Source organism: Pleurodeles waltl, chromosome 5 (genome assembly GCF_031143425.1).
Source record: "Pleurodeles waltl isolate 20211129_DDA chromosome 5, aPleWal1.hap1.20221129, whole genome shotgun sequence".
Taxonomy (NCBI): Eukaryota; Metazoa; Chordata; class Amphibia; order Caudata; family Salamandridae; genus Pleurodeles; species Pleurodeles waltl.
The window spans coordinates 1,638,958,516-1,638,972,719 of NC_090444.1; positions in this window are offsets into that span (position 1 = coordinate 1,638,958,516).

Genomic DNA, 14,204 nt, shown 5'->3' on the forward strand with positions numbered 1-14,204 from the left:
CTGCCGTCGCACGTGAGGGGCGCACCATGCCCACCCAACCCAGGCCTAGTCCAAGACCTGAGCAGGTCCGCGTGTCCAGCTTCCCCTAAAACGAGCAAAGCAGCACGCATCCCCTCTCGCATCATGTGCGTTCTCCATTGCGCGAACGCTGTCTACCTGGACTTGAAGAAACCTCTCCTTCCTATCTCTGGCTAACTTCAACAGCATAAGTGATCAGTGACGAAGAGGCCACCCCCTTTCCCTAACTAACTACTTTTACCCACCCTCAGAGCCCTCCCCTGCTTCCCACCCCTCCAAACCCCTGCCCCCGTGATGTCATCTCCTCCACGAAGAATCCCGTGGAGAGACTAGACTGCATCTCTGCTCTCCACTGGGCCCTCCAGTCTCACAAGGAAAGGGAAAACACAACACATCCAGCATCTGCACCATCTAAAGACCTTTGCTTTTTAGCTGTATTAGATCAAATACAATAATATTGCTTTAAAATCTATTAATCAATATTCGTATTTGTACCAGTATTGGTATTGATATACCACCTACCGATGAGGCGCAGTAGTGCTGAAGCACTCTCTTATGTGAGATCCCAATGTTAGTGATTTAGTCCAGCATAGAGGTTACAGTTCATACTTTTCTTTCCACTCAGTGTAACGCAGTTTGCAGTAATTTTTCTCACACATTTTTTTTATTTTGTGCCAGTGCCATATAAACAGGACAGGAAGAGAAAGCAGTTTCGAATCAAACTGGCCTGACTGTGTGTAATCACTTTGGCCAACTTTCTACAGGAATTATATCACCCAGGTTTAAGAACTAAAAGATCATGCCTAATTCTTCTTTGTACAAACTTTTTCTTATAAACCATTTTGATTCTCTCATAAGTTTAAATTTTTCTATTAGCAATATATTGATCAGTTAAATACGCTAGACTATTTCATTTGGTTGTCTGAAGTAAAAAGAAAATTACACATTTAATTATGTTGTTCAGAAGATGGGGTTTAAGTAGAGGCATAAATTGCATGTTAAGAAGTACTTCTGTCAAAGCAAGAGAGATGTTTTTAAAGCTGCTACGTACATGGTACACCTAACAAGGGGACCCATTTGCAATTGCAGTATTCATGTTTGGTATATCTTTCATTAGGAGGAAGGTTACTGGGCGATTGTGAAGATCAGCGGTGCAGTGTGGGTTTGTGTTTTCTTCCCAATATTTTATTGAGCATATGGATAGGCAGAGTGCCCTGCATTATAGTGCAGTCTCTGGGTATCACAGTGTAATACATATGTGTGGCATCAGAAATATAGACAAGGATTTCATTTATTCAGGATCTCCTTATGCATTTTTCCTCTCTGCCCCCCTCCTGACATTTCTGAGGGAAGTTGGAATGTAAAGGGGAAGAGGAAAGAACAAGATTTAGCAAAAGATAATTAAACTGTTCTCAGTGATTCCTCCCTCACCCCCCCTTGTCCCATTCTGCCTGGGCTGTCTCATTTGACAACACAATTCAACAACAGTAAAGATGTTGTTACTTGATACTTCTTTCTTAAAAGAGTAAATGAGGAACGAGATCAGTCCTACTGGGATCTGTGTCTCGAACCTTTTAATGAGGTTATGCACTAGGGACCCCCATGTATATATTTGATTTTTTTTTTGACTTGCCTATATCTTTGGCGCCGTTGGACGAATCTTCACGAAATCTTCCAAATAAAGAGGTCCTTAGAATTTTGTTGCATGTGAAAAGTTTCGGGGTGATCTATTAAGTGGGGGCAGAGAAACAGGGAAAAAGCGGTCAAAAATAGTCCATTCCCCATGTTAATTCCCATGGACTGTTTAGACACGCTCTCTCTCTCTCTCTCTCTCTCTCTCTCTCTCTCTCTCTCTCTCTCTCTCTCTCTCTCTCTCTCTCTCTCTCTCTCTCTCTCTCTCTCTCTCTCTCTCTCTCTCTCTCTCTCTCTCTCTCTCTCTCTCTCTCTCTCTCTCTCTCTCTCTCTCTCTCTCTCTCTCTCTCTCTCTCACCCAGCAGGTAGTTATAGTTAGGTAGTTAGGACCTAGTTTCCATAGAAAAAAGCTTTTTATTTGCTTTGTCAATATCTTTCATGACATTTTCAACTTCAGCTGGTGTTTCGAAAGTTTAGGGATGATTCTTGAAGTGGGTGCTGGGAAAAAAGGGGGTTCCAAATGCGTTTTTCCAATGCAATTTTCCATAGGGATTTTAGCCAAGACTACAGCTGTAACCACTGGACAGAATTTCATCAAATTTGGCAGAACGAAAGTTCTTGGTCCAGAAAGTCTGTTTTTGTGATTTGGTGTAAATCTGTTCAGTAGTTGTCGAGCAAAAAAGAAAAAAGAAATATACCTCTCTGGGCGGAGCCTAAGCACAGATCTCATGGTGAGATCTAATTGGCTGGCGGTTACCAGTAAGTAGTTATAGTTAGGACCTAATTTCTATCAGAAAATCATTTCTTTTATTTTGCCAATAACTTTGGCACCGTTCAATGAATCTTCATGAAATTTCAAAACTAGTACGACAGCCAATTCAGCTACGGTGTTGAAAGTTTCAGGGTGATTCGTCAAGCACGGGCCGATAAAAAAGGGGTGGTCTCAAAATGCATTTTCCCCATGCATTTTCCATACGGTCTTTAGACACAACCATAGCCCGAACCGCTGAACAGAATTACACTAAATTTGTCAGGAAGCTAGATCTTTGTGTGCAGATCATACTTTTTGTAATTTGGTAAGTCTGTTCAGTAGTTTTGAAGGTAAAAAAGAGAAAATAAATGCAGATATCTGGGCAGAGGAAAAAGCACAGATCTCATGGTGTGCTCTGATTGGCTGTCAGCACTTGAACTAGGAGTGCTGGCAGCTATCTTGAGCTCAATATACACAATAGCACCCCACTGAAATGCATTGTAGTGAAGACAGGTTTGGAGGGTCACAAAAAGGAGACTGTACAAAGGGTGATTACCGATTTTAGTTACTATATAAATCATTTGTTGATGGTACTATACTAGTTTTAGGAATTGTGGTATGTTCTAAGGTGATTTACCTTGTGAAAAAGCTTTCTGCCGGGATTTCATGAATCACGTTTTTTAGAAAACTGTTTCCTCATGATTTTCCTCTAGAGGTTGCTGGGTGCACTGCATATTACTCAATACCATCACAGTTTTGAATAATCAATACCTCTTTGATTCCCTGCCTCTATTTAGTCGTATCTGGACCATCAGTATAGAACTTTATTTAAGGGTGGCTCTTAGATATTTAATAAGCTGCAAAACAATAATTTAAAATACCCTTTGTTAACTAGTCAATTTTCTTAGAGTCAAGAAAGAGAGTTTTTTGTAGTTTGAATTTATTTATTAGACAAATTAACATATATTTTTGATGATTAAGGCAAAGGTTACAGAAACATACATGAAGTGTGTCCTGAATCTGTCCCTACCCTATTCGTCTCCATATTTACACAATGCATGAAAGTCTTAATAGTCTTGTCTCTTAGTCTGGGAAAGCTTCATAGAAAGGTAAAAAAAATATTCAATCTTGCACTCTAACACAGTTTCCCACGTCTATCGGTTAAATGTGCTTACAGATATTGTTCTATTCTGTAACAGTTTATCAAACTCTCTAATATTACAATGCCTAACCTATAGCAGAATGAATAGCTACTCTTGCACCCATACAACACTGAAGCCAGATGGCGCTCATGTTGTTGTACTACACTCAAACCTGCTCTCCCTATCCAGTGCCGTCTACTCTTCTCGATTACTCTGGAGTGTGGTCTCAGTCTTCTATATATCAATTGCAATATAATACTTTCTCATCATCTGTGGCTCTGAGCTCTGATGGCAGCAGCAAAGATGGAAGCTCAATGTAGAAGCCCCCTTTCATAACAGTCTCAGCCTCTTCTCTCTTCTGTGTCTTCTCTACTCTACCAATCTTTCCCTCAGACACTTTTATAGCAATGTATTTGTTACATTTGTTAACAATTGTATACATATTCTTGAAACACAAAAATGGAATTGGCAACATCATTTCCTGTTCTCAGGCATTCCTTTTCACTTCTGCAAGAACAATTTTGCATACATAAGTATAACACCAACTCAATTCTCACCATTTACATAATATTTATTGTAAGCAGTTTGTTATTTTCTAAATACACGTCAGTGCACAGCAAAGCAGTTTAGTTGGTAGAAATGGACATAGTTAATACTGGTTTCATTGTTTTACGACAAGTTTGTAGCATCTTGCACGTCAAAAGGAGGTTATGAAAGAAACATTTAGTTAAAAAATGTGCCAGCCTAGTGTGCCTGCGACAGTTATATAAAGTTCAAAGCATGCTTTTAAAACGTGAAAGCAATAGCAGTTTTAGGTGTAGCATTCCCTCTTCACTTTAGAAATTAGTATTTTGATTTTAATTTTTAATTGGGGGTCTTATCAATCCCCCTGTGATGGTTTGGGCCCATCAAAAGCTAACTGACTAAATTTGCGCAGTGGTTTTCAGAACCCCTCGAGTACTAACAATACAGCGGCTATTCAGGGTATGATTGAAGTCCAGACTTTACTAGGAGTAGGAATAGGGGTTCCTATTGATTCAAGTGCAGGTGTTGATGTTGCAACGTTAAAGCGAACAACTGCTTGTCACATGTGTAAAAGGTGGGACATTGAAAATGGAAAAGTAGATTTAATCCTGATAAGAATCAAGGTACTCAGGTGCAAGATATGAATCAAGTTCAAATGTCAAATGTTTCAGTGAGACAGATACAAGCCCCTATACAGAACCATAATCAAATTATACCCATGCCATAACCACCTGTAATTCAACCTATTGTAAATGGAGCTCGATTTAACCAAAATCTGTTACCTAGGATGACTCAAAATGTGATTCAAAATTCTGAGTTGGTCCAACACGTCCCAATGTTTGATGAAAGTGAGACGTTGAATTTCAGTACGTCACAATTATAGTTTCCGAGAGGGGAGGCAGATTGCATGCTTGGTGCAATCTTAGCGGTAGATCAGAGTGGACAATATCTACATGTAAATGTAAATGGCCACTCAGTTGTGCTTTTAATAGACACAGGAGCTAACTATTCCACTGTAAGAACAGCAAAAGTGCCAGACCTGCCCTTTCTGGAAAAATAATACAAGTAGTGGGAGTTGCAAATAAGCTGGTTATCAATCCAATTTTGGAAGACCTTTCTGTAAAAATAGGATCATTTGATGATAGGCACCAATTTGTAGTTTGTGATTCGAGTCCTGTTAATCTCCTAGGAAGAGATTTATAGTGCAAGTTAAATTGCACCATCAGCTCTACTCCAGACGGAGTTATATTTCAAAAACATGATGACAAAAATGCAAATTTTAGACCTACTCTGAGAGACATTACAGAATTCTTTCCTATGTTGGTGTTAAATCATTTACCCAAGGGACTGATTGAAAAAGTTAAGACTGAGATATGGGATGTAACTGGGATGGACTTTTGACTAATTAAAGGAGTTGAACCAGTGCGAGTAAATGTTAAACCAGGAGATATTTTCCCAAGAACACCTCTCTACCTAATGACACCAGAAACAAGAGCAGGGATTACACATTTGATAAATGAATGAAAGGGGATTTTGAGAAAGCTGATTGAGAGTCCATGCAACTCATCAAACATGGGACTGCACAAACCAAATAGCAAAAATAGAATAGTGCAGGATTTGAAGAAAATTATTGAGATCGTAATCCTATGTTGTCGAGTGGTATCGAATCCAGCCACCATATTTTATCAGATTCCATGCAATGCTGAATGATTTACTTTGATTGACCTCTGCCGTATGTTTTTTTCAATACCCTTACACAAAGTTCTTATTTTCCTTTGTCTTCCAAGAGAAGCTAATCATGTGGTGCTGTGTCCCACAGGGGTATACAGAAAGCCCTTCACTTTTTAATCAGATTTTAAAGAAAAATCCGGAACCTCTAAATTAACAGAAAACTCAGTCTCAGTTCTGATCCAGTACATTGATGATCTACTAATCCCATCATGTACTGACTAAAACTGTCGGGTATTTTGCATAGAATTGTTGAATCACCTAGCTGACAATGGACACAAGGTGTCACCACAGAAATTACAATAATGTCAATGCAGTATTTGGGACACATAATTGAAAAGGAGGTAAGGAATGTCTTCAAGGACAGAATTGAAATGAACAAAAAAATGAACACTCAGAAAACACAGAATAAGGTCAGAATGTTTCTTGAAATAGTTGGCTACTGTAGACAGTGGATACACAGCTTTTTCTTCGGTGGCAAAACCTCTACTGAGGATGAATTATAAAGACATCATAGATCTGATTCCTTGGGACAACAAATGAATTAGAGCATTTCTGGGCCTAAGAGGAAGTCTCTGTTGTGCACCTGTATAGGGAATGCCAGATTATACTAAAGAATATATTCTGTTTTGCAGAGAGAGAATAGGGTGCGCTCTCCCAGTACTAACCCAAATTCATGGGGTTTACAAATGAACAATTGCATGCTTCTCTGTGACCCTTGATCCTGTAGTGGCCACTTTGCCAGGGTGCTTAAAAGCGGTGGCTGTGGTGAGCCCCAGTCTTGAGAGGTGTGAAAATATTGTGATGGGATTTTCTTTAACTGTCATGGTCCCGCATTCAGTTGAGGTGTTACTAACCAAGACTAAAACTCAGCACCTCCCGAATTCGCAACTCACCAAATACGAGCAACAGATATTATCTGGAAACAATGTAGTGCTAAGGAGAGGCCATGTTTTAAATCCTATCACACTGTTGTCAATTTCTGAAGGAAATTAATTTGATCATTATGAACATGATGATCAAGGATTTGTGCACCAACCCATGACCAGACATAAAAGATGAACCGTTAAGCAACCCAGATTATATCATTTTTACGAATCTCTCATGTTTAAGAAAAAATTAAGGATGCTTAAGAGCAGCTTATGCAGTCTGTACTATACAAGAAATAGTTGAAGTATATTGGTTGCAAGGAATTACATCAGCAAAGGTTGCAGAACTGATTGCTCTTACTAGAGCCTGCAAACAAATCAATGGAGTAAGCATAACAATTTTTACAGAAAGTCAGAATGGTTTTGGTGATGTCCATGATTATGGGCTATTGTGGTCACAGCAAAGATTTATGACCTCTGCTGGAATGCCTATTAGAAATGGGCAACAGGTTGAATATCTATTGGAGGCTTTATAAGAACCTACAGAAATGACCATTGTAAAATGTGCATTGCACAGGAATGACTATAAAAATGTCACAATTGGCAACAGGTATTCTGATAAAGTGGCATGCTACTGTGCAACTACGTCATCTACGTACAATGGATCATACGTGAGTGGGAGTTAGGAGGGAAGCCTTCTCGCAATGATTCTAAAAACTGCAGACAATTGGGATGAACTGAGACGCATGTAAAAAAATGCACCAATTGAGGAGAAACCAAGCTGGATCAAGGCAGGCTATGGAATTGATGACAATAATGTTTGGGTTTCAATAGAACAACCAATATTACCCGACAGCCTAATTCTCCCAATGACATCTACATGGTCAGGTGCATTTGGGTAGGAACCTCATGATTCGGACTGTCAAACAATATTGCTATAACCCGAAATTCAGAATGCATGCAGAAGAGATCTGTAACACATGTGTTGAGTGTCAGCAGATGAATGTGGGCAAAAGAACACATGTCACACTGAGTCACATGGGCAACTCAGGAGAACCATTTAACACGATGCAGATGGATTTCATTGAAATGTCACCTTGCAATGGTTTATAGTACATTTTGGTGATTGTCTGCATTTTTCTAGATGTGTGGAGGCATATCCAACAAGAAAAAATGACAGTCTCACAGAGGCTAAACTGCTACTGAGAGAACTGATTCCCCAGTACAGTGTGCCTAACTCTCTGGAATCAGATCGAGGTGCTCGCTTTAATAGTGAGATTATAAAAAATGTATGTGCAGCATTAGGAATTGATCAAAACTCCATTACAGCTATCATCCAGAAGCACCTAGAATCATGGAACAGAGGAATGTTACTATTAAACTGAGAATGGCCTAAACCTGTGCTCCAACATAATTGAACTGGCCAGATGCTTTACCCTTGGTCCTAATGGGTTTGAGAAGCACACCAGATCGAAGAACCGGGTTATCCACATCCATTGTTGATGGTGAGGGCCATGAGGAGTTTACCTGCAGTTCCAGCAAATGTGCTTGTGAATATAACAGGTGGCATGGTACTCGACTTCTGCAAAGGTTTGGCTGATGTGGTGCTTTCTATGTCTCAACAAGTCAAAGCTGCAACTGAGAGCGCAAGCCAAGAACAGTGCCAGGGTCTTAGCCCTGGAGATTGGATTTACATTAAGAAGCATTTGAGAAAGTCCTGTTTAGAGCCGTGCTGTAAAGGCCTCATGTAATTCTGATCACCAACAATGCAGTGAAGTGTGCTGGAATTCCTAAGTGGATTTCTGCATCTCATACTCAGAAAGCAAGGAGTCCAGAAGATGGAAAAGAGTCTAGAAGGTTGGTGTATATACCACTGAATGTTGTACAAGAATAAACCAGTGATTAGAATCAGCAAGGAACAATAAGGGTGAAGAAACTCTAACAGGTGAATTGGTCCAATTGCCGGACATCTCACAGAGTGGTGACAATTATGAGGTGCAAACTGTGATTGTCGTAGACCAAAGTTCAGGAGAGAACTTGAAGACCCAGGAGAAGGTACAAGTTCTGGAAACAATAGTAACAACAGAGAAGCAGTGAATGAGGCCTGGTAAAGAGGTATGAAAAAGAAACAGAAACTGAGTGTGAACAGTAACTTATCGCCACTGGAAGGAGAAGAAATAATCAAGTGGTGCTAATGAAACAGAGGAAGAATCAAACACACTTAGAAGATTAAAAAGAGCACAAGTTCTTTGTCGAAGATATTCATCACCTGAATGGACTTGTTACATGGGACAAATACTGAACCTGCCTATCTCTGACACAGTTGACTTGATAAAATAACTGTCAGAACCTCCCTGAAAGAAGACAAATTTACTTTGAAAAGAAATTGTGAAACTGAAAATTTACATTGAATGAACTGTGTCAAGTTGATAAGAATATTACTTAGAGCAGAGATTAAGAAAAATACATGTAGGGATAGCAATTAAGAAGAACATGGAGTACTGTTAAGGATTTAGGATTTAGCCGCAGGCTTGGTGCAATCTTAGCGGTAGATCAGAGTGGACAATATCTACATGTAAATGTAAATGGCCACTCAGTTGTGCTTTTAATAGACACAGGAGCTAACTATTCCACTGTAAGAACAGCAAAAGTGCCAGACCTGCCCTTTCTGGAAAAATAATACAAGTAGTGGGAGTTGCAAATAAGCTGGTTATCAATCCAATTTTGGAAGACCTTTCTGTAAAAATAGGATCATTTGATGATAGGCACCAATTTGTAGTTTGTGATTCGAGTCCTGTTAATCTCCTAGGAAGAGATTTATAGTGCAAGTTAAATTGCACCATCAGCTCTACTCCAGACGGAGTTATATTTCAAATACATGATGACAAAAATGCAAATTTTAGACCTACTCTGAGAGACATTACAGAATTCTTTCCTATGTTGGTGTTAAATCATTTACCCAAGGGACTGATTGAAAAAGTTAAGACTAAGATATGGGATGTAACTGGGATGGACTTTTGACTAATTAAAGGAGTTGAACCAGTGCGAGTAAATGTTAAACCAGGAGATATTTTCCCAAGAACACCTCTCTACCTAATGACACCAGAAACAAGAGCAGGGATTACACATTTGATAAATGAATGAAAGGGGATTTTGAGAAAGCTGATTGAGAGTCCATGCAACTCATCAAACATGGGACTGCACAAACCAAATAGCAAAAATAGAATAGTGCAGGATTTGAAGAAAATTATTGAGATCGTAATCCTATGTTGTCTAGTGGTATCGAATCCAGCCACCATATTTTATCAGATTCCATGCAATGCTGAATGGTTTACTTTGATTGACCACTGCCATATGTTTTTTTCAATACCCTTACACAAAGTTCTTATTTTCCTTTGTCTTCCAAGAGAAGCTAATCATGTGGTGCTGTGTCCCACAGGGGTATACAGAAAGCCCTTCCCTTTTAATCAGATTTTAAAGAAAAATCCGGAACCTCTAAATTAACAGAAAACTCAGTCTCAGTTCTGATCCAGTACATTGATGATCTACTAATCCCATCATGTACTGACTAAAACTGTCGGGTATTTTGCATAGAATTGTTGAATCACCTAGCTGACAATGGACACAAGGTGTCACCACAGAAATTACATTAATGTCAATGCAGTATTTGGGACACATAATTGAAAAGGAGGTAAGGAATGTCTTCAAGGACAGAATTGAAATGAACAAAAAAATGAACACTCAGAAAACACAGAATAAGGTCAGAATGTTTCTTGAAATAGTTGGCTACTGTAGACAGTGGATACACAGCTTTTTCTTCGGTGGCAAAACCTCTACTGAGGATGAATTATAAAGACATCATAGATCTGATTCCTTGGGACAACGAATGAATTAGAGCATTTCTGGGCCTAAGAGGCTGTTGTGCACCTGTATAGGGAATGCCAGATTATACTAAAGAATATATTCTGTTTTGCAGAGAGAGAATAGGGTGCGCTCTCCCAGTACTAACCCAAATTCATGGGGTTTACAAATGAAAAATTGCATGCTTCTCTGTGACCCTTGATCCTGTAGTGGCCACTTTGCCAGGGTGCTTAAAAGCGGTGGCTGTGGTGAGCCCCAGTCTTGAGAGGTGTGAAAATATTGTGATGGGATTTTCTTTAACTGTCATGGTCCCGCATTCAGTTGAGGTGTTACTAACCAAGACTAAAACTCAGCACCTCCCGAATTCGCAACTCACCAAATATGAGCAACAGATATTATCTGGAAACAATGTAGTGCTAAGGAGAGGCCATTTTTTAAATCCTATCACACTGTTGTCAATTTCTGAAGGAAATTAATTTGATCATTATGAACATGATGATTAAGGATTTGTGCACCAACCCATGACCAGACATAAAAGATGAACCGTTAAGCAACCCAGATTATATCATTTTTACGAATCTCTCATGTTTAAGAAAAAATTAAGGATGCTTAAGAGCAGCTTATGCAGTCTGTACTATACAAGAAATAGTTGAAGTATATTGGTTGCAAGGAATTACATCAGCAAAGGTTGCAGAACTGATTGTTCTTACTAGAGCCTGCAAACAAATCAATGGAGTAAGCATAACAATTTTTACAGAAAGTCAGAATGGTTTTGGTGATGTCCATGATTATGGGCTATTGTGGTCACAGCAAAGATTTATGACCTCTGCTGGAATGCCTATTAGAAATGGGCAACAGGTGGAATATCTATTGGAGGCTTTACAAGAACCTACAGAAATGACCATTGTAAAATGTGCATTGCACAGGAATGACTATAAAAATGTCACAATTGGCAACAGGTATTCTGATAAAGTGGCATGCTACTGTGCAACTACGTCATCTACGTACAATGGATCATACGTGAGTGGGATTTAGGAGGGAAGCCTTCTCGCAATGATTCTAAAAACTGCAGACAATTGGGATGAACTGAGACGCATGTAAGAAAATGCACCAATTGAGGAGAAACCAAGCTGGATCAAGGCAGGCTATGGAATTGATGACAATAATGTTTGGGTTTCAATAGAACAACCAATATTACCCGACAGCCTACTTCTCCCAATGACATCTACATGGTCAGGTGCATTTGGGTAGGAACCTCATGATTCGGACTGTCAAACAATATTGCTATAACCCGAAATTCAGAATGCATGCAGAAGAGATCTGTAACACATGTGTTGAGTGTCAGCAGATGAATGTGGGCAAAAGATCACATGTCACACTGAGTCACATGGGCAACTCAGGAGAACCATTTAACACGATGCAGATGGATTTCATTGAAATGTCACCTTGCAGTGGTTTATAGTACATTTTGGTGATTGTCTGCATTTTTCTAGATGTGTGGAGGCATATCCAACAAGAAAAAATGACAGTCTCACAGAGGCTAAACTGCTACTGAGAGAACTGATTCCCCAGTACAGTGTGCCTAACTCTCTGGAATCAGATCGAGGTGCTCGCTTTAATAGTGAGATTATAAAAAATGTATGTGCAGCATTAGGAATTGATCAAAACTCCATTACAGCTATCATCCAGAAGCACCTGGAATCATGGAACAGAGGAATGTTACTATTAAACTGAGAATGGCCTAAACCTGTGCTCCAACATAATTGAACTGGCCAGATGCTTTACCCTTGGTCCTAATGGGTTTGAGAAGCACACCAGATCGAAGAACCGGGTTATCCACATCCATTGTTGATGGAGAGGGCCATGAGGAGTTTACCTGCAGTTCCAGCAAATGTGCTTGTGAATATAACAGGTGGCATGGTACTCGACTACTGCAAAGGTTTGGCTGATGTGGTGCTTTCTATGTCTCAACAAGTCAAAGCTGCAACTGAGAGCGCAAGCCAAGAACAGTGCCAGGGTCTTAGCCCTGGAGATTGGATTTACATTAAGAAGCATTTGAGAAAGTCCTGTTTAGAGCCGTGCTGGAAAGGCCTCATGTAATTCTGATCACCAACAATGCAGTGAAGTGTGCTGGAATTCCTAAGTGGATTTCTGCATCTCATACTCAGAAAGCAAGGAGTCCAGAAGATGGAAAAGAGTCTAGAAGGTTGGTGTATATACCACTGAATGTTGTACAAGAATAAACCAGTGATTAGAATCAGCAAGGAACAATAAGGGTGAAGAAACTCTAACAGGTGAATTGGTCCAATTGCCGGACATCTCACAGAGTGGTGACAATTATGAGGTGCAAACTGTGATTGTCGTAGACCAAAGTTCAGGAGAGAACTTGAAGACCCAGGAGAAGGTACAAGTTTTGGAAACAATAGTAACAACAGAGAAGCAGTGAATGAGGCCTGGTAAAGAGGTATGAAAAAGAAACAGAAACTGAGTGTGAACAGTAACTTATCGCCACTGGAAGGAGAAGAAATAATCAAGTGGTGCTAGTGAAACAGAGGAAGAATCAAACACACTTAGAAGATCAAAAAGAGCACAAGTTCTTTGTCGAAGATATTCATCACCTGAATGGACTTGTTACATGGGACAAATACTGAACCTGCCTATCTCTGACATAGTTGACTTGTTAAAATAACTGTCAGAACCTCCCTGAAAGAAGACAAATTTACTTTGAAAAGAAATTGTGAAACTGAAAATTTACATTGAATGAACTGTGTCAAGTTGATAAGAATATTACTTAGAGCAGAGATTAAGAAAAATACATGTAGGGATAGCAATTAAGAAGAACATGGAGTACTGTTAAGGATTGTCTATCAAAGAGTACATCAACAACAAGAAAACCTTAAATAACCGACTAACTGAAGAAAGAAGATATTGGAAAAAAAGAACAAAATTTATTGATGTCACTGACAAATTAATTGGTAGTAGATTTGATTGTAGAGACAACATGTGTACCGTAACTGTAACTAGGGCTAAGATATTCTGAGGGACATTGCTTATTTTGATAGTATTGACAGGTATAGCAAATGTTTTCATTATTTATTTCACATCAGAAAGTGAGAAGACAGAGCTTTTTTTTACAGAATGCAACACACCATTCCACAATTGACGAAGACAAACTGAAAACATCCTTTGTAGATTATATTAAAGATGATTATGCGACTAACTTTTATTCTCAATTAGTACAAGAATACACTAAGGCTTTAGGCACTAAATATTGTTATGTTTGTGCACACATGCCATCTTCAGCTGATGAACAAGTTTCATATCATCACATACTACTTACTCATGCCACATCTTGCAGTATATTGCTTAGTTTAGCCTATAGGTTGCGACATTTGAAATATTATTTTTCAAACTATGATTTGGTATTTTCAAAAATTCCAATAATTAAGCATATGAATTTGCATATGAAGGCTAAAGAAATAGAAATGGCCCGGCATTATTTTAGACCCTTTTTACCTCTAAACACAGTTACAGCACATGAGAAAAATGTAACATGAAAAAGGAATGAGCAAGACAAATATTTACAAAAACATTACAGAAGAGAAATGAGAGACTTACAAGGGCTAAAAATAATAAGAATGATGTGCAGAAGACTGTCTGGAAAAGAGAGGAAGATGA